A 26,691-nucleotide genomic window follows, 5' to 3' on the forward strand; every position below is an offset into this window, starting at 1 on the left:
ATTAAAGCAGGAAAATTAAGGTCCTGGGTGATATTATGGAGCAAGCCTTCTCCATCTGCATAAACAAGGAGGTAAAAAATTAATTATTCTAAATCCACTCACTTCATGAAATTATAATTATTTTCTCATAAAAATTTGTAAAAATTGTTTTTTAAAATAATTTCTTGAAAGTTTATAAACATATTAGTGATGAACTTTCTGTACTTTATTCCTTTTATTACTTTTCTTTGAACAATAATAATACAATACTGACAAACATAGTAGATGTAATTTCTGCATATTTATTATATGTGAGAAAACTGTATGATTGCATGTGTTAACTTGTTTAATCTTCATAATAACACTGTGTGGTAGGTACTGTTAATCACCCTCATTTTACATATGAGGAAATTAAGTCACAGAGAGTTTGAATCAATTTCCTGTGGTCATTCAGCTTTAAAAAGAATGGAGTTAGGAACCAGAGTGCCTAGGTTCAAAATCTTAGCTCTTCTGTTTTTAAACTCCTTTATTTAGAAGCTGAGTCATCGGGAATTTGCTTAACTTCTCTGTCAAAGAAGCCATTTCAATTTAAATGACTCTGGTATGAAATCATTTTATGCATTGGGTTTTCATGATCTGAAGACTAGATAAAACACCTATATGGCATCAAGACATATAAATATTAATCCTGATATGAAAATAGAATTTCTCTGTGTTACTCCAGAAACCAGAGTAGAATACATAGTTAACTGAGGAGGAAAGGAGGTTAATGATGAGACACTCTAATGAATAGTGTTCCCAGAAATGACATGCCTTGTCACAAAGCTGTGAGTTACTCTTCCTGTATTTATTTAAAAATAATATGAATATCCTGATTTCATAAACATTAATTTTTGATTGTTGTCTGATCTAACATGCATGGAGCATGTGTTATTAGTTTGTAAATGTACATCATTCCCAGTTCTATACTAGATGGAGGGAACTCCATCTTTGCTGGTTCAGTTGTATTTTTCTTCCCTGAACTAAAAGGATATATAGCTAAAATATTTAGAATACACTATAGTTTTTTCCTGAAAGATGGATTTAGTTATGGTTTCATCTTTGCTTTTATTATTACTATCTGTGTTTTCTATTTAAAGATATATTTGTTTAATCATATACTATGTATATATGTGTGTATGATACTAATGTATAATTCTCTAATTATATATATATTATTCAATTAGATCATTCAGAATTTCTTAATTAAAACACTAATAGGCCAGATTTCTGTCTATCCTTGAATTTTTATTTATTTGAAAAAATATACGTTTGTTTGCAGTATTACCCAATTCATCACACTACATATTAATTCAGAGGCATTCTTCTAGCTTTTCATGAGCCTTGAATATGGTAGATATCAAAAGAACTTAAATTTATGATAGATATCAGAAGAGCTGGCACATGCAATAAAATAATTTTTCACAGTCTCGGCCTAAAACCCAAGGTTTATTTTTGTTTCTTTCTTTTACTGATAAATATATAACATGTTGCATGTAGCATATCCATGTCCCCAAATCAGATTCTTCTCAGCTCTAAATAAATATGGTATAATGGAGAATAAGTGTTGAAAACATATACACTCGCTATTGTTATCATTTTGTAATATATGACAATTGTTTTGTTTTGTCTCTGAATAATATATAGTCACAAAGCACACAAAATGACATTTACGGACTTTATAATTTTTTTTTTTTTTTGCGGTACACGGGCCTCCCACTGTTGTGGACTCTCCCGTTGCAGAGCACAGGCTCCGGAGGCACAGGCTCAGCAGCCGTGGCTCACGGGCCTAGCCGCTCCGCGGCATGTGGGATCTTCCTGGACCGGGGCACAAACCCGTGTCCCCTGCATCGGCAGGCGGACTCTCAACCACTGCGCCACCAGGGAAGCCCAAGACTTTATAATATTTTTAAACCCACAGAAAGGCACACAAGAAAAGAAGATAGCTTTCATTATCTTATTGAAAATTTACTATCTGCTGAAATTTTATAAATTTATTTATAAGTGAGAATTTCTATCATAGTCAAAAGATAAACTGGAGACAATAACATAATTCACACATCTGTTTTCCAAAGAGTCCCCCTTCCTGTTTGAAAAACTTATTAACTTTCCATAAGAAATCTTGTTAAATTATAACCGTAAAGTATAAAAGAAACAACAATAAATCAGTCAGGTCATCTGAACTTTGCCCTGATCTCCACATATTTTATTGACCATTCAAACCCCAGAAGTCTATTTTCCAATTAAGATCTGAAGGCAAATGAGAAAAAAGGTAAGGATCAAAGGGTACTGAAGATGAATTCCACATTTTTCTAGATCTCTGGAAATGTAATTGTGCTCAAAGTTCAAAAGTTAGATGGATAGGAACACTTGCTACAATGGCAGCATCTACATCAGCAACAGTAGCACATTATTACAACTGATTTTTTTTTCCTCCAAGAAGAGAACTGAGTTTGTTTGTTACTATCCTCTCCACCCACCTTCCTCTAGCCATACAGAATTATTTTAGCAAAGTAAATGAGTTTAATTTCATTATTGAAAAATATATGTCTATGTTTTCTTGTATATTGAGTAGGCATATTCCTCTTACCTAAAGTACTTGTTCTTACACACAGAAAAGTCATTTATTTTATTCTAATGTCTTTTGTCAGTTGAATTGGATCAATTAAAAAATTACTGGCCAAAAAATTCAATCTTCTTTTAGTATTTTGAAATATAAATGCCTGTGAGTCATAACTACATAGCTGTTCATTATATAGCTTTATGTACTTAGAATTTCTTCACTAATTTTGATATAATTATTTATGTCATGGCATTATTTTGCCATCATAAATAAATTATATATATGTAGTTTAAATATAAATTATGGTCTCAATAAAAAGAGAACTGATGACTTTTGGGTAATAATTTTTCCTTTAAAATTTTTAAAATGTACGTTTAAGTTTTTAATAAATGGCTCTAGCTGTTTATTCGTGTTTCCTGCCTCAGCATTTGTCAAAATCCTTTCATTGAAACATAATAAATTTGTGATAAGTCTTACTGAGTGAGATTTTAGCTCTGTTCATCGCACTAAGAGGGAAGTAAAAAATGAATTTTTTGGTGAGAAGTTTTATTTTCAGAGAGATAATCCATAACTTGATTCAAAATACTCAGTTTTGTATATAAACTATTCATGTTAATGGTGACATACAAAATATCTGTCTACTCACAACAATCTGTTTCTATTTAATATTTTGTATTTTCAGATCAATGGAATAGGTTCCCCACATAGAGCATTGCTTTGGAAAAACATCCCTAAGATACAAATCAATCAAATGAGTCCTAAAGTTTAATGAGATTCAAAAGCCAAGAGACACTTCTCAGTCTGGCCACCATAAGGCAATCTTTGGTTTCTCATTAGTCAGTAAGAAGTAGCTTGCAAAAGGAAGGAGTTCCCCATTCCTATTTAGTGGTCCTGGAAATTGTCCCTGATGGCTGTTCAACAAAACCAGAGCAGGGAATCTTTCTATCTCAATTCTGCAAAATATAATATATGCTGTTAAAACCATTCTATTAAGCAGGTAAAACTCTTGGGGGTATTTATAAGCATCTATAATTTCCTATCATTCTTTAAAATTGATTTAGTGGGGTTGGCTCTTTCCTTGACCCTACATATAAACTCAGAAAATTTCACTTGATTTTTTGGCCATATTTATGCAATCATATCTCAAATCAGTAATAACCAAATTAAGCTCCACATAGCAGTCAAATCTCTGATCTTTTCATTCTTCCTTGACTCAGGCTTAATGTAGATGTGAAGCCTGCCTTGCTCACTGCAGTCTATGACTCATCAAGGTTTGGAGGTAGGGGGTGGGTGTTGCTAGGGCCTGAATATTTATGTCCCCCCTGCCCCAAATTCATATGTAGAAATCCTAATGCCCAGTGTGATAGTATTAGGAGGTGGAGACTTTGGAGATGATTTGGTCATGAAGGTAGAGCCCTCAGGAATGGGATTAATGTTCTTAGTAAAGAGACCCCAAAATGCTCCCCAGCCTCTTTCATCATATGAGAGCACAACCAGAAGTCTCTGGTTATGAACCCGGTAGAGGGTCCTTATAAGAAGATGACCATGCTGTCCCCTTGATCTCAGATATCCCATTCTCCAGAACTGCAAGGAATAAATTTCTGTTTTTTATAAGCTACCTAGTCTGTGGTATTTTGTTATAACATTTCAAACAGACTAATACAGGATGGGTAAAAGAGAAAAAGTTTATTGATACCACCATTCTCAGTGAAAAGCTAGCTTCACCACACTGCTCTTTGGGTATTTAAAAATGATTTTCCCTTGTGAAGTCTTTCATGGCTTCTTTGGAGACTCCCTCATGGTTTGGGATCTCTAAACTTACAAATGCGTAGGTTAAATTAATCTCTATTTCAGCTCATCCCAAGGATTCCCTTTGATATCTGCTTAGTTTTATTTGCCAATCCAGAGTCCTTCTTGGAGAAAACCTAAGATGGTTCTAAAGTAGTCCTGTCTCTCATGAGGGCACATTTTTTAAACATGAGAAACACTGCTGCATCCTCTTCTCCAACAAGTTGCTCAGTGAAGCAGCCATCTTCCTTTTGTTTCACCAGTGGAGTAACTGGCCAATCAGTTGCTTGCCCTTTGATTTCTCATATGTTTAGATTTCAGTTGAGTATGTTGCACAGCTCTTTGGGTAATCTCTGTGAAGACCACTTTACAAAGCTTGAGGTTATCAAGAAAGATGGGGACTCCATGTGGTGATAAGACTAAACTATCTCCAAAGATGGAAGACATTCTGTTCAAAAGCCTCTAAATCAGGAGGTTTAAAGTCTTATAATAAGTTAAAATTTTTTTTAACTGTCTTTTCCAATACTTATGTGATCTAGCATCTATATTTGAATGTGAGAGCTCCTGTTTGTGATCCTTTAGTAAATGCTTCCTTTTGCTCAGAATGTTATTCACAGATGGTGGAGATGATGATGAAATTCTTTCACTTTCTCCTTGTTGTAGGCTGAATTGTGTTCACCTGTAGATATGTTGAAGTCTTAACCCTGGTACATGTAACGTGATCTTATTTGGAAATAGCGTCATTGCAGATGTAATTGAGTTAAGATAACGTCATACTAGAATAGGTGGGACCTTAATCCAATACGACTGTGTTCCTTACAGGAATAGAGACATGGAGACAGAGGCACAGAGAGCGGACATCACCATGTGAAGACACAGATACACAGAGAGAACCTCAAGAACTGTGAGTATTGTAAGACCCCAGTTTGTGGTAGTATGTCACAAGAGTAATAGGAAACTAAATTTCCTCTTGACTAAATATTTAATGTATACATACACATATGATACCGTCACCATAGTCTCAGCTATATACCTGTGTACATTAAATGTGTGTAATTTTTTTATATATCAATTAGACCTTGATAAAGGTATTGAAGAAAACACATTTAATATATGTTATCATAGTGCTTTTAGAGTAGCCATGTGTTGGCCAATCATGAGGAATGAGACTTGATAGAAAAACATATCCATCACCTGGATCTCTAGCTCAAAACCTAGATGTTTTAGTTTGTTGAGTTTTTAGATAACCTTTTGGATAGGAAGTGAATTATTTTATTTTTCTCTTTGGTGTGAAATGTTTACATGGTATATATATACATGGCATCATTTCTGAGAAGTAAATGGGAAAATGGGCTCATGTAAATGTGTTTCTTTTAGGGAATGGAATGTGAAGTCGTGAGCTATTTTTGCCCACCCAAGACTTCTTCTCCTTTCTTTTGTGTAAAAACATTCTAATTTTGCTTTAGATAACTACTTTGTCATTTTTTCACTATTTATATGTTGTTTGTTGGGCTCATTCTATTTTGAATTTTGAGGATAGGCAAAATTTGAGGATTAGGCCTGGCTAATCAGAAAACCATATCCCTGTGCCATAGAAATGGGTTAATACACACACACACATATATATATATATATATATATACATGTATGTGTGTGTACATATATATACACACACACACGTATGGCAGATTGGATACCCTAAGACAGTATTGGTGATATTAACTGGAAATGGTATTCTCTCAATGCTTGAGTTGCTGAGCTGTTGGGATGCATATGATGCATATAATGGTGACAAGCTTTGGATAACCACAAAAGGAGTCAATGTAGAAAAAGGTATCACTGAGATAAAGACAATGTCTTTATAACAGTGTTCAAACTTGATTCAATAATGCTTGAAACCTCATTTTCCTGAGTTATAGAGCCAAAACCCATGTGTTTTGTTTTGTCTTTCCTTCTGTAACTATGGGTGAACTATTTATCTTCTTATCTATGGTGGACTGCCACATGTGTACCCATCATGTGAGGGAAACAGTGTCTTGATCATTGCTTGATAGACACTCCTGAGTTAACTCTACAAATGTATTGGCTTCAAATTCCAGTGTCCTGAGAATTATAGTTTGTTATCAAGTAATTTCTTGTGATTAACCCTAAAAACCTCTATAAATTTTATGTATATTAGAATTCAAGGTTTTTGATATTAAATTTTAGTAGAATTGCTTTCTAAGTGAAAGGAATGTAAGTCACAAATACGATGTTCATGATGTTCTCATATATATTCCTTAATAATCTTGAAACTTCAAAACATCTGAAATGTCAGCTCCACATTGTTAAAGTATAATTCACATAATCCTTCTAATAGTTTGAATTTATTTTATACAATGTACTAATTTCATTTTGTTCATCTACTGAGATATTGTCAGATTATCTCGAAACATGAATTTATTGTAACAAATCAAAGACATTCCATATTTATTTATTTTAATGAAGAATGACCAAAATAATATTATTTTATATTTACATATATTTTAACTGTTTTTAGTATACATGACAATATTCATTTAAACAAATAATTATTCAAAGAATAAGTTTGAAATAAACTATTAACCTCAAAAACAATGGACTGGTTTATAAATAAACCAGATGTCAGAAAAATCATTCTTTATCTAGAACCACAGTTGCAAACACATGCACACTCATTTATTTGAAGACAAATACATAGGATATTTCTTCTCCCTTTATCATTTGGAATTTTTTTTTAACCTTAAGCAAATTGTTTGTGTTTCACTTAAAGAAAAGACATAAAGTTAATTATACATATTATAATCAAAGGACATATAACTTTATACACTAAAAATATAGACTTTTTAACATAGTGTATTTGAACTTTGAAAATGTCACCTACTACAGAGTGAAAACATATCAACAATAGAAGCACAGTACTTATTTATCAGTATTTCAATTGCAGATGTATAAAATTTATTTAGAACTTTTAACTTTATCCTTTTAGTTTTTCTCACTCTCACTGAAAACATTAGGCAGGACCTACCTGCACATCTTCTAATTGTTTTTTAAGGCATATGTATGCCTGTTTAATTGACACACCAAAGTCTAATTTATTTTGGGCCTTAGATATCTGTTAGCAAAAAGTCAATAAAAGTTGTACAGTCAAATTATAATGGTTATCGTCTAGAATGAAAAAGCCATAATAAAAATTATACCATAGTTTTGTTTTTTAAGATATAGATTTTTCTAATGCTTCTAAGATATTTAGAGAATATTCTTGCAAGATGAAATAAGTATAGCAGATCAATATTTAAGGTAAATAGTCTAAAATCACTTGGTGTAATTGGATTTTAAGAATTGGGTTTTAAGAACAGTAAAAGTAATCAGGTTTAGAATGCTTAGGTGCTTGGCTTTAAAAGTCTGACCCTAGTACAGCTAAGCATTTTACTTTAAAACCCAATAAATAGGAAGAATTTTAATTCATTGCTTTTATGTGGCTTGGTACACGTTATTCAAATAATTGATTTCAGTAAAAGAAAGAAAAATTGGCTCAATTAATTCATGAAATTAGGACTAGTTTGGGGCATTTGAATCAAGAAGAGTTTAAGAAACTAGCAGAGATTGTTTGTTTTTGAATGTACAAGTATAAATTCCTCGAAATTGCTGACAAGTTCTCCTTAAACATTGCAGTGATTATCTTTGTATAGCCCTAGACATTAGTAGTCAAACTGAGAAAATATGTATTGAGTAAACTCAGTTAGCTCCAAAGTTTTACTGTGTTTGCTCTGAGTTATAATACCTAGTAATAACTAAATACATTGAGTACTTACAAGTATTTGCCTGGCATTTTGCTAAGGGCTTTATGTATGTTCTTAACTTTCCCAACGTTACTTTGGAAATGGCACAACATTATTATCTCACTCTGCAATACATTCAGCTTTTGCTGAAGTTTAGAAGATAGTAAATGACTGAGGCAGGATCTGCAATCAGAACGGTGTTCTTAATCCCTGTGTCCTTAATCACTATCCTATAATACCATTCACCTTTAATATTAATGTTGTAAACAGTATAGAATTTTTTTTCCTGACCTCAAGAAATAAGTTATCTATTTGAAGAACTTACAATAAATATAGTTTCAAGAGGGTGCTTTGCAAAAATCTGCTATTTCATGATATAGAAGAGGAGCATACCTGGAAAATGGGGGCTACCCTCTACACACAGGGTGATGTGCCCCAGAAGGCACAAGCAAAGGCTTGTCTAGAATGAATCATGAGCAGTGCATTGGAGCTTATTTTCCTGGTAAAACATCATGCAAAACTCACCTCTGGAAGGAGATCAAGTGAAACTAGACAAAAGTTTTTATCTTAATTCTTCAACTTTATAGCATGTCCCTCTGCTTCTTTCCAACTCCCTTCTACTTTATTGTAGCCAAAAATAGTGTTCTTTGTGGTATGGAGTTAGTAGAGAAAACTCATGGCAAACCTGGGATAGAAAATGGAATGGAAGAAAAGTTAGAGAGACGGAAGCAGCTGTAACAATGGCCTACTAGGTATCAAGAAGTATCTGTGGTGAAACCTTAAGCCTGATGCATGATTCTCGTTGTCATACTACAGATTACTCAAAGAAAAAAATAGTCATCCTGAAGGATCTGAATGCTGCTTTTCAACTGAAAACCTCTTTAAAGTTGACATTGAGAACTTTTTTTAAGCATAAGTTTCATCAGCAAAGCACCATGCTTTAATTTTGTAGTCATCTTATGCACAGATAAAATAAATAATTCCATGCTCAATTTCTCATTTTCATAGGCAAATGCCCAATTTTGCAAGAAACAGCCTCTAGCAGGTGAAAAGAATATTTTTACAAGAAAAGAATTTATTAGAAGTCTAAATGCTTTAGAAGTATATGTTAGAGATACATAGACAATGGCCATTTTGAATATAAGCTAGATCATTAATGCTAAGTTGTTGTCATCAAGTAATTTTTGTCCCTCAACAGATAGTTCAGGAACTGATATTTTATACTATCATGTGGAAATGTCACAGAAATCCCAGCATATTTCAGAAGGTAAATTTGAAGACCTCAATTTCGGCTGTCACATGAAGGACAGTGCTATCAACTGAATGTTCATCATCCCCCAAATTCTTACGTTGAAATCCTAACCCCCAGTGTTATGGTATTGGGAGGTGGGAACTTTTGTATCTGATTAAGTCACAAATGGGACTAGTGTCATTTTATAACATACCCCAGAGAACCCCCTTTCCTCCACATGAGGACACTATGAGAAGATGGCCTCTGTGAACCAAGAAGCAGGATCTCACCAGACACCGAATTTGCTGGCTCCTTGATTTTGGACTTCCCAGTCTCCAGAACTGTGAGAAATTAAATTTTGTTGTTTATAAGCCACCCAATCTATGGTGGTCTGTTATAGCAGCCCTAATGGACTAAGACAGACAGTGACATCTGTCTATGGCTTTCCACCAATAAGCCCTAAATCCCTTAGATGACTTGAATGTAATGAATAGTATTCACAAATCTATATGGCCTGTAAGAGTTATCAAGTTTCATATTAAAATTTAAATTATAGAGATAATGCATAGTTTTGTAACAAAAAATGAACATATGTATGCAGGGCTGATATGTGATAATTCAATTTTCTCAGTCTTATTTAGTGTTTAGAATAACATGCTAGACTGTTTTCAGGTCTTCTAGAGCAATGAAAAGATAAGCTCCCTCTCAAAAAAATTCAAAAGATCCCCACAAAGCACACAGGGTTATGCTTTTTATAGCATCAAGATGGTCTTTGTAAGCCTTAGTGTTCTCAGTATAAGCAATGAAAAATTTAAGTGTGTGGGCAAAATTTTGTAAGACCAGGCTATAAATCATGCTATATCCATCAGGACAGTAGCTACCAGAGGGGACCCCATTTTGTTAGCCAGATGCTTCTTCCCAGGTATATATCTTAATTTATTCACCATGTATCACACTTTATCACATTCAGCATTGCAATATTAAGTTCATTTTTTAAAATCAATAAATGACAGCTTATGACCTCAAAATATCAGTCATTTTAATTTTTTCTTATGCATGATTTCTCTACCTTGAACACTTCTTTGTCAGACAATTTATTTTGCCATTTTAAAGCAAAATTCTAATATTATGTATCATGAAAATCAAGGTATTTCTCATAATTTTACAAAAACCACAATGTCTTCAGTGCACTGAGACTCTTTTTTATTGGTTCTCAGAATACCAGTATTTTTTTTTTTTTTGGAACAACCTAAATATATATTCTTCACACCAAAAATATTCCCTTTTGATTTTCCTCATTGAATAATAAAAATGGAACAGATGCTATGTGCTATGTCAAGTACATTTGGAGTACCCCAATAAATTTTATTTTCTTTTTATTCACAATTATTATAATTTAAAAGAAACTTCCATATATAGAGAGAGATTTACTATATACCAAAAATAGTGTAGAAAGAGATGAAAGAAAATATGAAACAAATATATTGAACTCTAATATTCCAAAGTGATTTTAACCTACTTCCTCTTATTTGCCTTCATAAATACCCTATGTATTAGGCATTATCATCCACATTTTATGGTTTGAAGAATGATACCGAAATAATAGTAACTAATTCAGAAATTCACAACTGGTAAGCAACAGAGGTGGGATTCAGACTCTTGTCAAATTAGTCATCTTTCTACTCTAGAAAGTCAGATGACTGGGAATACCACACTAAATGAATGAGCATAGAGCTCCAGGACCCAGCAGAGGGGAATAATAATTCCACCTAGAAGATCAGAGAATTGTCTTTGGAAGAGTCAGTATCTCATCTAAATTGTGAAGGATGAGTACAAGTTTGATAACCAGAATAATCCAAGAGGAAGGCTTTGTAGGTTAAGGCAATGGCATGGGAATAAATATGGAGACACAACATGCCAATATGTGGAAGAAAGTCCTATGTGGTAGAATGTAATTTGGGCTGAAGTACAGGTAATGAGAGGTAGGTGAGGTAAGGCCATTTCATGGAACCATATGGTGGGGATAGGGTTTGAGGGTTGGGAAAGAGAGTTCAAAATTATTGTCTAAACAATCATGGAAGGATTTTAGGTAGAGTTGGTATAAATTGCCTCACAGAGATATCCTTTTGTTGGGTCTTTTTTATGGTGGTGGGAGAGACCTGACATCTTGCCCCATGGGTAACAAGCGTTTGATTTTTGAAAGGTTGACATGAGTAGATTGTTGCAGGTAATCTATTAACTCTGAAGATTAACTGTGTTCACCCCCCTACACACACCCCAGCCCCTACCCTATTCAGCTTTAAGAGTCAGCAGCTGTAGCGATTGTGTTTGCTCTATAAATCCAAACTTTCTACCCAATGGGCTATTCAAGGGGATATGCTTGGGTAGCAGGTTATAAATAAACACATTTGGCTGAACATCTAAATCCATATTCTTTAAGAAATTATATGAGTATTAAGGGTGGCTTTTGTATTTTCATCTGTCCCTTTTCTTTGTCTTAACTTCTGGTTGGTTCCAAACCCTGGAAAGGAAGAAGGTTGTTTCCTATTTCCCTTTAAATAAAATCTTGAATTCCTTATCTTAGGAAGTTGACCCTAGCAGTAAAATAGAACATAGTTTGAAATACAAATAAAATTAGCAATAGTGAGATCATATGGGAGGCTATGGCACCAAGTAGCTGGGAGGATAAAAATAAATTAAAAGTTATGAAACACATTAATAAATTAAATCAACAAACATTTATATAAGCAATCACATTGGAAAGGGGAAGAACCAACTGCATTGGATTAAACAATATGGCTTTATAGCGCAAAAACCTTAACCAGTTTGGACCTGTATCATTGATATAGGCCCTAGTGAAAAAAACGTAAAGTAAGTTGTTATTTTGTTATGTTTCACATTCCTTATATGCAAAGAGAATCAGAGAAGAAGGTAAGGGGTACCCACATGTACTAATGTTGCAATTTAAGTTTGAACATCAAGTAATATCACGCAGGCACTATCTATCACAGATAAGGATAAATATTTTTCTAAATAATTGGAACAATTTGCCCAAGCCCTTTTTTAGTGGGTAATTCAAAACTTAGCCCTTATATACTTTATGTGATTGTATAGGAAAATATAATGGAGAAGGAAAATACACAGGAGAATAACATCAATCAACTAATGTAATTCTCCTTTGTATTTTAAATTAATTAAATTAGTTAATGTCTTACAATTTTTTTTTTTTTTTTTTTTTTTTTTGCGGTATGCGGGCCTCTCACTGTTGTGGCTTCTCCCATTGCGGAGCACAGGCTCCAGACGCGCAGGCTCAGCGGCCATGGCTCACGGGCCCAGCCGCTCTGCAGCATGTGGGATCTTCCTGGACCGGGGCCCGAACCCATGTCCCCTGCATCGGCAGGCGGACTCTCAACCACCGCGCCACCAGGGAAGCCCACATTTAATTTTTTTTTTTTTTTTTTTTTTTTTTTTGTGGTACGCGGGCCTCTCACTGCTGCGGCCTCTCCCATTGCGGAGCACAGGCTCCGGACGCGCAGGCTCAGCGGCCATGGCTCACGGGCCCAGCCGCTCCGCGGCATGTGGGATCTTCCCCAACCGGGGCACGAACCCGTGTCCTCTGCATCGGCAGGCGGACTCTCAACCACTGCGCCACCAGGGAAGCCCTCTTACAATTTTTATACATTACTCTCCTGAGATTATAAGTACCCACCTTTACAAAGACATTTGGTGAGGTTCATTGCTTCTGTCATGTAGTACTACATTATGAAACTGTGGTTAAACTAAGATGTTCCAAAAAGAAATGGAATTAAATTTTATTTGGTATGTAATGCTGAAGACTTTCTTTTTTTTTTTTTTTTTTTTTTTTTTTTTTCTTTTTGCGGTATGTGGGCCTCTCACTGTTGTGGCCTCTCCCGTTGCGGAGCACAGGCTCCGGATGCACAGGCCCAGCGGCCATGGCTCACGGGCCCAGCCGCTCCGCGGCATATGGGATCCTCCCAGACCGGGGCACGAACCCGTATCCCCTGCATCAGCAGGCGGACTCTCAACCACTGCGCCACCAGGGAGGCCCAAAAATGTTTTTTTTCCTTTTTTTTTTGCGGTACGCGGGCCTCTCACTGCCGTGGCACCTTCTGCCGCGGAGCACAGGCTCCGGAGGCGCAGGCCCAGCGGCCATGGCTCACGGGCCCAGCCGCTCCACGGCGCACGGGATTCTCCTGGACCGATGCATGAACCCGCGTCCCCTGCATCGGCAGGCAGACTCCCAACCACTGCGCCACCAGGGAAGCCTGAAGACTTTCTATATGTTATTGCATCCGATCACAAAATAAGACATTATTAAAGGTAATGAAATAGGCTAGGAGTTATTAAATGAATGACCAAAGTTCACAAACTGCTTTCAATGTGGACACAAATTACTGATGTTGAAAATATTAGTAAGTTGAGTGATTGGATCAAATCAGACATCTAACTTTAATTCCTTTATTTCTTTCATCTGTTAATACTTCATAACACTGCATTCCCTCTAAAATATCAGCAAATTGTGCCAGCAAGATGAGCCTAAAGATTTCTATCCAGTTGCCTCAACCAGAATTATGGAACTACTATAATCAGCCTAGATTTTCAGGGCAATTTTTAATGATATTTCATAATCATGAAAAGCACACTAGAAATAATTTATTTTTTTATATCAACAGTAGCCCTTCTTCTTTGAAATCATAAACTTTAGAGATGAAAAGGACATTACTAATTCTCTAAGCCTGCTGTAAATCAAATATTTGACTTCTCACACAATATTCCTGTCCTCACCACCGGTGCTGAAACCACAACAGCCTGAAGTAATCCATTCCATATTTCCCAGTTCTTACTGAAACTCCTGCTGCAAATTTCATTCATATCCAGCGATACCTATGTCTGCCAACCACATACATGCGTACAATCTATCAGCCAGAAATCCCAGACAGGGAAATTCAGGACCAAGAATACAATCCAGGAAGAAAATTCTGAGTGCGTGGAGGTTGTCAAGTCCCAAGTGGAGGGACCAGAAGGACACTGACCCAGGGAGGCACGTGTGGTGTGTATATCTGAAAGGCAAATCCATTCAGAAGACTGGATTAAGAAGAAAAGAAAGGCAAAAAGAAGTAGATATCATCTGACACTGAGACAGAAGCCAGTACAGTTAGGTACAAGCAGGGCTGACTATATAATTTGTGGGACCCAGTGCAAAATGAAAATGCAGGGCCTTTTGTTCAAGAAGTTAGGAAAAGAGTGCTGTAAAGGTACTAAAATATAAAGCTTTTCCTTTCTTCCATGGTCTGTCCCTTGACTTATCATAGTGGTTTAGTTTGGTATTTAATATCATTCTAAGTGCTTTTTAAATTATTGATATTAGCAAAATTTTTCTGTTATCCTTTATAGTGTACAGTGTTCTAAATACAAATATAAGTGCATTCACCTCACTTGTGGAAACACCAAAATGACACAGTTTGTATCTTATAGCTCATTCTTAGAGGATACCTCTGGCTGGTCCAAGTTATACCTGGGGAGGATAGAGGAAGGAAAAGCATTTTTTTGGCCAGGCATATAGACATCCTGAGGGGCACTGCCTTGGAGATGGGAATACCAGGATATGCAGGCCCTCACAGCTGCCCCTGACACCCAGTCTGTGATTAGAGGGCCCTGGAAGCCCTAGCGAGGGCCTGATACTGCCAGCTTCCCCCTTCTAAGAGTCACCAGCCAGACTGATGCCCAACCCCTGCTGGGGCGGAAGCTGAGGAATTTAAAGCAGTCATCCCCCTTCCTAGAGCCCCAACCTACCTCAGAAGGGCTAACCCCTCCCACCCTTAACAGGTGGCCTCTGGCTGTGAACTGGATGCACCTGGAGTCGCTAACCATGGGTGGCAATGACTCTAACCAGTTTCCCCCTAAAGACAACCAAAGAACAGGTGCCCGACTCTGGACTCTGACCACAGTCCCCTGAGTTGCACTCATACCCAGGCCCCCACTGAGGAATGAAGGGCCAAAGTAGAATGTGGACTCTCCCCTTTCCTTGCCCCCCCTCCCACAGCAGAAAAGAAGACTTCTTGTTCCAGGTGTGGTGCCAGAAAGCAAGGGAGTGGGCAACTGAAAATCTACACAGGATGGCTGGGAGGCAGGACTGTATTTGATCTGAGACTGCATGTCTCCCATACCCCCTCCAGCCATATTTAATTGTGCCCCTGGAATTCACTTCCAAAACACAAAGTCAAAGATAATAAGACTGTCAAGACAGTGACAACAGGGTGTTAAACCAAGCTCGGGACCCTTCTGAGCTGGGGCCCTGTGTGACTGCAGAATTCATATGCCCACAAAGCCAGACCTGGGTGGAGGTCAGGTAATGTTTGATGGACACACGTGTGTGAAAAAGTCAAGTCAAATTTCTGGCAAGTGTCCGGGACCTGTTTGAGAGACCAGACACCAGGAAATATGCATCCATAGGAAGATCTACTTCCTCTTTCACTGCCTCTAAATAGGTCATTAATATCACAGCCAAATCATCCACCATATTTGTACTTCCCTTATTGTGTCTAGAATAGGTTTTGGTACCATAGTTCAGTTTCCAGAGCTGGCTCCAGAACTGTGAATAAATATGACCACCTTCCATGGTTTAAATACTGTGAAGTTAGGAGGCCAGGCACAACATTAAACATTATGTGGCAAGACCACATAATCTAAGACTTTCAGAAATTCAAATGAACATTCCCAAATTAGCTACATTCCTCCCATTTGTTTTGTATCATTGGACTAATAGAGCACATATTCCAAAGCATATTAAAACTATGGTGAGAGACACTATGGAAATCTATAGGTAGATACAAGAGTTTATGTTTTGAAGACTATTAATAGCTCATTAAAGTGATAGTTTATCAAAAACAAAATAATTATATCAATGTTCAACTAGTCAACAAATTATTTCTTGAGTGCAGTTGGCTGGATGAAGTACTATGGAGGAATAGGAGGGCAAAAAATGTATAATTACCAGCCTCCAGAAGTTTGATATATTTCCCTTCTGCCTTTATTTGGTGGAAATACAAAAAGTTTATACATTTTGTAAAAATCTCTTTCAAAAATGACAAAAAGGAGCATTGGTAGAGAAACTTGATATACTTGAATGCCATATTTTTATAATTTCTGATATTTTTTATTCCTACTGGTATATACCTACTTCAAAAGTCTGCTCGATATTGATTTTCTAGAAGTGGATATAGGACCTTGGGAAAACTACACAGTGTAATGTGACTTAGCTGAATATATTTGTATGTACGTGACATTAATTTTTAGTCAATACTGAGTACCAATCTAAAGGGGAAAGACAAGTTAGAAAAATACTAAGAACTTGGAAATCATGGTTGGAGAGTTGGAGCATCTTCAGCGTATTTACTTGGGGCTAGTCCTTGGGTACTTTGTGGGTGTTACTAATTCTCTCCTCTTTCCCCATCTCCATCCAGACCCTTTTCCACACTGACTCAGTCCAGGGTCACTGACAGTCCCTTTCAATTTGGACCTGACATAACAGTCCCAGTTACTGGGGAAACTATTTATCAGAACACTTTGCTAAGCAAATTGATTTTTTATAAAGTTTTCAGAGGGCATATTTAACTACTTTGAAACAGACTATCTGCAAGCTTGTGAATAAAAAACTGGTACACTTTGTAAGTCAATTAAAATTATTTTTCATTCCTTATTCACAGTAGTGCCTTCAATAGACCACATTTAATTTCTTTTCTATATTTTTAAACCAACAACTTAGAGAATTTATGAAAATGTAGGTGACAATAGTGTACTTTATTATGATTATGTGTATTATCTGTGTATAAATTAAAAAAATAGAAAATGCTTCAAATTTAATTATTTGCCTTAACAAAGTGTTCAAATGTCAAATGAAGCTAATAAACACAGGGCTCTGGGCTTCCCTGGTGGCACAGTGAGTAAGAATCCGCCTGCCATTGCAGGAGAAACAGGTTCAAGCCCTGGCCTGTTAAGATCCCATGTGCTGCGGAGCAACTAAGCCCGTGCGCCACAACTACTGAGCCCACGCGCCACAACTACTGAGCCCACGCACCACATCTGCTGAAGCCCGCACACTCTAGAGCCCATGCTCTGCAACAAGAGAAGCCACCGCAGTGAGAAGCCTGCACACTGCAACGAAGAGTGGCCCCTGCTCGCGGCAACTAGAGAAAGCCCGCACACAGCAACGAAGACCTAACACAGTCAAAACCTAATAAATAAATAAATAAAAATAATAAATAAAATAAATAAATAAATTTATAAAACAAACAAACAAAAAAAACACAGGGCTCTGATATCACAGAGCCATATAGAAATGTGAATTGCATGTTCATACAAAAAGTTATTTTCTTGGGCTTCCCTGGTGGCGCAGTGGTTGAGAGTCCGCCTACTGATGCAGGGGACACGGGTTCGTGCCCCAGTCTGGGAGGATCCCACATGCTGTGGAGCGGCTAGGCCCATGAGCCATGGCCGCTGAGCCTGCACGTCTGGAGCCTGTGCTCCTCAACGGGAGAGGCCACAACAGTGAGAGGCACACGTACCGCAAAAAAAAAAAAAAAAAAAAAAATTATTTTCTTTTAACATGAATAGCATATTCCCTCAGCGTCTTCAAAATATTTAAAAAACCAGTTAATGTCAGAACTCTGCATTTGAAAAATAGGATAGGGAGGACGGGAGGGAGATGCAAGAGGGAAGAGGTATGGGGATATATATATATGTATAGCTGATTCATTTTGTTATAAAGCAGAAACTAACACACCACTGTAAAGCAATTACACTCTAATAAAGATGTTAAAAAAAAAGGAGAGTGGATACACATTCAAGGGAAGAAAATAAACTACAGTGCAGTAACTTATTTTTAACACCCAGAGACAGATGGCAGATGGCTTTGATCTCATCTGGACATTAATACAACTTTGAGGAAGTTAGCTCCCCCCACCTAAATTGCATGCCAAAAGTCACTGCCACCCTCAAACATCTCTTTCGTCCATGTTGATTTTTATCTAGGAATGATTTCAGTGACTTTCCCACCGGCAAGTTACACCTTTCACTGTGTTGAGTATTATTTTAGAGGTCTCAAAGACTTAAGCTAAATTGTCTTTTTCTGTTTATCACTGTAATGGATTTTCTGGTGTGATATCATTCACATTATCTTTTAATTTCTTAGCGCCATAGGGTACAAGCTGTCTGTGATTGCGTCTGTCATGAATTCCTCAGACAGAAAGGATTGTGGCTTGGGATGAGTGCCACAAAGAAGCTTTAGTTCTGCCATCACTCTATTTCACAGAAATGAGGGCAAGGGCTTAACATTTTTGGATGCCATCTGAATTGGAAAATGTAAACGGACACTTTCAGCATCATAGCGATGAAAGGAAATATAGAATATTAAGAGGAGATTAGCTGATGACAATAGGTCTTATAGAAATATACAATGAAATAAAATATCATTCCAAATGAACACTAAGCCCTTGTGGGAAGTGATTTGATATGGAAAAGAAACCACTCTGAATGTGGTTCAGTCTCTTCCTCTGCAATTCTGTAATGGAAAACAGTGGGATCATCAATTTGTTTTTATTTTATTTTTAATCTAGAAAAGTATTGATTTTCCCTTTAAAGCTTAAAAAAGTAGTCACATTATCCTCCTTTAGAAAATTCTTCACCAGCTTTTCAGAGCTACACAATCTATTTTTTTCTAAATACATGTTCTAGTTTCAAAACCATTAATATCTTAATCTTACTACATTTAGATCTAAGCAATAGTTTTTATAAACCATTATAACTATATATATATATAACTATGTATATAACTATAATATATATAACTATATATATAGCTATGTATATGTATATATATATATATATATATATATATATATATATATATATGTATTTATAACACTTTTCTACCCAAAATGGAGCATTTTGTACTAGCCTCCAATAATGGATTTTCCATTGCCAACTTGCTAGTAAATATTTGGGTTTTCACGTGGTCATTCTAACGTGTAATGTTCAAACAATTAAGAGATTGCTAATTAGATGTCATTGTATGTTAGCTTTAAAGAAGCAGATAGAGCTTCCCTGGTGGCGCAGTGGTTGGGAGTCTGCCTGCCGATGAGAGCATGCGGGTTTGTGCCCCGGTCCGGGAGGGTCCCATGTGCCACGGAGCAGCTGGACCCGTGAGCCGTGGCCACTGGGCCTGCGTGTCCAGAGCCTGTGCTCTGCAGTGGGAGGGGCCACAACAGTGAGGGGCCCGTGTACCGCCAAAAAAAAAAAAAGCAGATAATCGACAACACAAGTCATTCCTTAATAGTACTATAATCCATTCAGGAGATAGCAGATATATTTCAATTAAAAATCACAAGCAGTAGATATTTTATATACTAACTGATAATCAGATTAAAAATAATTATAATGGCATCCAAGAAATACATATGTGAGGGTTGGAATAGTTGAAGAGGCATTCAAAGATGAGGTTATACAATTAACCCTTGAACAATACAGGTTTGAACTGCAAGGGTCCGACTCTCTGGATTTTTTTCAATGGTAAATACTATACTACTAGATGACCTGCAGTTGGTTGAATCTAAGAATTTAGAACCTTGGATATGGAGGAAATGTGGATAGGAAGGGTCAACTTTAAGTTATACGTGGATTTTCAACTTTGCAGAAGTTTGGTGCCCCTAACCCCCAAGTTGTTGAAGGGTCAACTTTAATTTGAAATTTTAAGGAAAACAAGCAGAATTTAATGGGCATTCCAAGTGGGATTTACTTTATAACCAACTATCAGTAATACAAATGCAAATGATAGTTAAAGATTAAATAAACATACCCAGTTCAGTGAAATCAATGATATTATAAAGCTCAAGTTCAGGAAAGCCAACGATTGCAGTAGTTGAGGGAGGGGAGCAAGACGCTAGTGATTGCAGAGAAGCAATCACTTCTTAAGATTATGTGTCCTATCCAAATGAAACAATGCATACATAGTTTAAACAGCCTTGTGGGAATACGGGCCCATGTTGACAAATATGTGATATTATAATAGAGCTAAAATACAGATGGTTATAGGAAATCCTTTAGAATTTAAATTCAGGAAGTTAATTAAAAAAAAAAAAAACCTGGTGCAAGCAATGCAAAACACTTCACTGGGCAAAATCCTGCCTATGGACCATCAGTTTGTAATCTCACTTGTATATGATAAGTGAAAGAGTCATTTGGGCATATACCAAGTAACCACCACTCAGTTAAGGGAACCACCATAATAAGGGAAATGCAAATATATCATCTTTCCCCTATCAGATTTGCAGAAGTCAAAAAGTTTTATACCACATCGAACAGGTAAAAATGTGAAAAACAAACATTATAGAAGAGGGTAAATTTGGTAGTATCTATCAAAATCCAAAACATAGATAACTTTTCAACCAGTGATTTTTCTTCTTAAATCTTGCAGATTTAAAATGTGAAATGATAAATATGAATTTTTCCCATCACTGTTTGTAATAGCAAAATTCTAACTGGCCTAAATATTCATTAATAGAGCACTGGCTAAAGTAATTACAGTACATCTATAAAGCAAAATACCATGCTGTTAGGGAAAATAATGAGAAAGGTCTGAATGCATTATCATCTGGAGTATTCTCTAAGATCTATGATTAAATGAAAATGCAAGGAGAGGCAAAGTGTCTCTATTGTTTCCATCTGTTATAAAAAGAAAAATGATACACATTTGATTTTACATTCAAAATACTCTGGAAAAATACAAGAATATTTTTAATAACACTGATTTCCTCTAGCAAAGGAGCCTGAGACATTTGGGGTCGAGGAGAAAATGTTTCACATGTACTTAATATTCTTTACATTTTGAATCATATGAATGAGTTATTTTTAAAGTTAAGTGTATTTTTTTACAAGTAAACTGTCATGATAAAGCTTTGTTAAGGGGGCTTCCCTGGTGGCGCAGTGGTTGAGAGTCCGCCTGCCAATGCAGGGGACACGGGTTTGTGCCCCGGTCCGGGAAGATCCCACATGTCGCGGAGCGGCTGGGCCCGTGAGCCACGGCCGCTGAGCCTGCGCGTCTGTAGCCTGTGCTCTGCAACGGGAGAGGCCACAACAGTGAGAGGCCTGCATACCAAAAGCTTTGTTAATTATTAAGCATTATGTAAATGTAGGAGTTTGTTTCATATTTTATTGCCATTAGACACTACTTAGCTGTGAAACTTTTTTTGATGATTAGGCAATAGAAATTTTAAATTACATTTAGTTTATTACAAATGCTTATTGCAAGAAATTTGGGAAGGCATAAGGCTAATAAATTTAGTATACAAAGAACTCTCTGCAAATTGCCAAAAACAATTCCAGCATATGAAGACAATTTATAAAGGAGGAAATGCAAATGGCTGATAAACATATGAAAAGATATTCAATACCACTAGTAAACAAAATAGTGAAAATCATAGCAATGATATAATCCATTTTACTCTTTAAAATGACAACAGTTATAAAGATTAAGAACGTTGAGCAATACAGTATGTAGTGAAACAGGTAGCCTTATGAATTACTGGTACAAGATTAAATTACTACCACATATTAGGAGACTGGACTAAGTTGGACAAAGGGAAGATTATTTTTCTTTCTTTTCCTTTTCCTTTTTGGAAAAGTAATATATTCATATGATTGACATAATTCAAAATTTACAAGATACAAAGGATAGATAGTGAAAGTTTGCCTCACTATTTTTCCCTCGTTGCCCTCCCAATTCCTCCTTCTGAAGGCAACTAATGCGATCATTGCTTTTTAAAATTTTTTAGAGACATATGTATGTATATGCACATGTATGTATGTATGCCTCTAAAAAAGGCATATGGAGGCATATGTGTGTATACATGCATATGTATTTATTTGCATGTTATATAGTCATGTATATAACAAATTAACTCCTTATACCTGTGGTAGCTTACTGCATATATTGTCATATATATATATATATATATATATATATATATATATATATATATATATATATATATATATTTAACCTATCAACATCACTCTTTTTTTGGTGGTGCTGTGGAGGTGGCTGCATATTACAATGTGTGAAAGTACCATAATTTATTTGTCATTGTTTTTTGTGAATACTTGGGCTCTTTACAATCTGCTACTATTTTGAACAACATTGCATTGAATAAGCATACACGTATTTAATTTCAAAAAGAAAAAAAAAGGAGAAAGCCAATTTTCACAACATTAGAAAAAAGACTGGGGACATAAACTCAGATAAATTTTAAAAGAAAAGAATTATAACTTTGCTTAATTTATATTAATGTATTTTAATACTTTAAAGATTGGTATATTGACTGTGTAAAATGTTGACTGGCTCAACATAATTTAGAAAAATCTAAACAGACAATTACCATAAGAATATTTAAGAATTGGGGTTTCCCTGGTGGCTCATTGGTTGAGAGTCTGCCTGCCGATGCAGGGGACATGGGTTCGTGCCCCAGACCGGGAAGATCCCACATGCCGTGGAGCGGCTGGGCCCGTGAGCCATGGCCACTGAGCCTATGCTCCCAGAGCCTGTGCTCTGCAACAGGAGAGGCCACAACAGTGAGAGGCTCACATACTGCAAAAAAAAAAAAAAAAAAAGAATACTTAAGAAATGGTATTTGAAAAATTCCTCACTACCTTCACTCACTACTTCAACTTTCAAATCTATCCTTTGACAAAACCAAAGAAACACACCCAAAAGATTTCATTAGTGAATGATTACAAGTTTTTCAGTGAATGGATAATTCTGAATCTACTTAATCTATTCCAAGAAAGAGCAGAGAAAGCAATGCTCCCAAACTATGTTGTGAAGTCAGAAGAATCATAACTGCAAAACCTATATTTAAGAGTATGAATAAAGATACTGAGAGCAAAGTCATAGATATTAATCTGTATGTTTATCTAGATATTACCAAGATAATAATCATATTCAAAAATATTATAGGAAATTATCTAGATATTTATCATAGATATTATCTAGATATTTATCATATTAAAATATATGACATTATGTGTAAATACTGTGCATACAAGTAAATATACTAAAACACACCCAGGAAGTGTCTAACGTTCATGATAGTAGGCACCTACATGAAGGGTACTAAGAGAAAAAAAAAAAAAGGCTATTTGCAATGTTTTATTTATTTATTTATTTATTTATTTATTTATTAACATCTTTATTGGAGTATAATTGCTTTACAATTGTTCATTAGTTTCTTCTTTATAACAAAGTGAATCAGCTATACATACACATAAAATCCCCATATCTCCTCCCTCTTGTGTCTCCCTCCCACCCTCCCTATCCCACCCCTCTAGGTGGTCACAAAGCACCGAGCTGATCTCCCTGTACTATGCGTCTGCTTCCCACTAGCTAGCTATTTTATAAACAACTAGCTCAACTTCTAGATACAAAATCAGCAAAAAAAAGACATATGCACATATGGTCATAATAAGCACATTGCAAGAATAATCATAGCAGCATCATGTTTAAAAGTAAAAAAATAATAAAAAAACGGGCTTCCCTGGTGGCGCAGTGGTTGGGAGTCCACCTGCCGATACGGGGGACGAGGGTTCGTGTCCTGGTCTGGGAGAGTCCCACGTGCCGCGGAGCGGCTGGGCCCGTGAGCCATGGCCACTGGGCCTGCACGTCCGGAGCCTGTGCTCCGCAGTGGGAGAGGCCACGGCAGTGGGGGGCCCATGTACCACACAAAAAAAATAATAAATAAATAAAAATAAATAAATTAATTAAAAAACAGGAGTGATGTCAGAAACATGGCAGAGTGAAAAACTACCTCTGTTCCTCCCCTTCAATCTACAACTAGTAAAATATCCACAACTCAACAGATGTGCCTCTGCCCAACAAAACAGGACACTGGAGAATTTGACACATCTGTACATCTAAAGGTGGGTGGGCTGGAATACAGAGGAGGCACAATTGAGGAAACAGCTGAGATGGGGCCTGCAATCCCAGCCCTCTGACCTCAGTAGCAGAGCCCACAGCTTCAGAGAGCCCAGTAGCATCGAGCGGGGAAAGTAGCTCACAGGGCTCTGGCCACATAGAGTTGCACTATACTGTTGCCTGCAAATATAGGTGACTGGGCAGCAATAGCAGTGGGGCCTGGGACCTGTGCCTCTGGCTACTGAGGTTCCCACAATCCTGTTTCCCACCCCATCCCCCCATCCACAGAGGTAGAGCCCAAAAACCTTACAGCAATGGCATGGCTTCCCTCCCCCACAAACTCCCCTCTCTCCATGAGAGGGAGGATACAGGATCTGCTAAAACACAGAGCCTGTGTTTTAGTGGATCCTGGATGCAAGGAAAGAGCCCACGATCCTGGTGATAACAGTGGCTCTGACAGAAGGAAGACAGCAAGGACCCCCATGGCATAAGAAGCCACAATGAAGGCATGGAGCAACATCTCTTACAGAGAAGGTGGAGGTTGGAAAATGTCACTCAAATATAACCAGGGGCATCTCAGGTAAAAGAAATCAAAAACTCGTTGATGGTACCAACTACTGGAAAACAGAAGAAAGGACTCAAACTCCTAACCTGTTATTTAATTTCAAATGTGCCAGTGGAGAAACAATTCATCAGGAAACATGAAAAATCTCAGTAACACTATACCACAAAAAGAAAATTACAGTTCTCCAGAAACCAAATGTAAAGTCATGGAATGCAATCTAACTGATAAAGAATTCAAAATAGCTGTCATGAAGAAACTTATGAGATATAAGAAAACTCAGAAAGGCAGTTTCACGAGTTCGGGAATAAAATTCATGAACAAAAGGTATACTTTACCAAAGAGATTGAAGTTCTAAAAAATAATCAGATAAATTCTGGAGCTAAGAACACAATACACAGGTTGAAGTGTGCATTAGAAAGCATTGGAAACAGACCATGTGGAAGAGAGAATTAGTGAGCTTGAAGATAGAAATTGAGAAATGAGAGAAATAAGATATGAAAAAAATGAAGGAAATACTGTGAGAATAATCTGACTATTTTAAGGAGGACAACATTAGGATAATGGGTATACCAAAAGGAGAAGAGAGGGAGAAGGGAGCAGAGAGATTATTTAAAGAAATAATAGCTGAGAACTAACCAAATGTGGGAAGGAACTTGATATACGTATTCATGAAGCTAAGATAACATATAATTACCTCAATGCAAAAAGACATTGTCTGATACCATAATATTAAAATTGTCAAAAGTCAATGACAAACAATTTTAAAGGCAGCCAGGGAAAAAAGGATGGTAACCTACAAAGGAACCCCCACTAGGCTATCAGCAAACCCTACCAGCCAAGAGGGAGTGGAATGACATTCTCAAAATACTGAAAGATAAAAACTGTCACCCAAGAATACTCTTTCCAGCAAAGTTATCATTCAGATATGAAGGAGAAATAAAGACTTTCACAGATAAATGCAAACTGAGGGAGTTCATCAACACTAAGTTCATCTTACAAGAGTTGTTGAAAAGAACTCTTCTACCAGAAGGAAAACGGCAAAAATACACAAAACTTTGAGCAAGACAATCAATAAACAGAACCATAAAATTGCAATTCTTCAGAATAGGTTTTTAAACACATTATTATAGTATGAAGGTTAAAGAGAGAAAAATAGAAAGCAGAAAAGTAACAAGAGCTCTATCAGTTTGGTAATAAACTCATAACATAAAAAGGGATAATTTAAGACAACAAAAACTTAGAAGGGGAAGAGGAAAAGGATGGAACTTGTATAGGTAAATGAAATAAGATGCTATTAGCACAAAAAAACTGTTTTATCTATGAGTTGCTTTATACAAACCTCAGAATAACAACAGAATATAAACATAGAGCAGAAGCACAAAATATAAAAAAGAGGAAACTGAGAAAAAGGTCATAGAAAACCACCAAACCAAAATGACAGACAGAAACACAAGGAAAAAGAAACAATGGAGATACAGAGCAACAAGAAAATGAAAGATAAAATGGCAGTACAAAGTCCTCATCTATCAATAGTCACCTTAAATGTAAGTGGATTAAATTCACCAATCAAAAGACTCAGAATGGCTAGATAGATGAAACAAACAAAACCCAACAATATGCTGCTTCCAAGAGACACATCATAATAGTTGGGGACTTTAACACCCCACTTATATCAATGTATATATCAGACAGAAAATAAACAAGGAAACAGTGACCTTAAATGAAACATTAGACCAGATAGAC

The sequence above is a fragment of the Mesoplodon bidens genome, assembly GCF_964165515.1.
Source record: "Mesoplodon bidens genome assembly, chromosome: 7".
NCBI classification, from domain to species: domain Eukaryota; kingdom Metazoa; phylum Chordata; class Mammalia; order Artiodactyla; family Ziphiidae; genus Mesoplodon; species Mesoplodon bidens.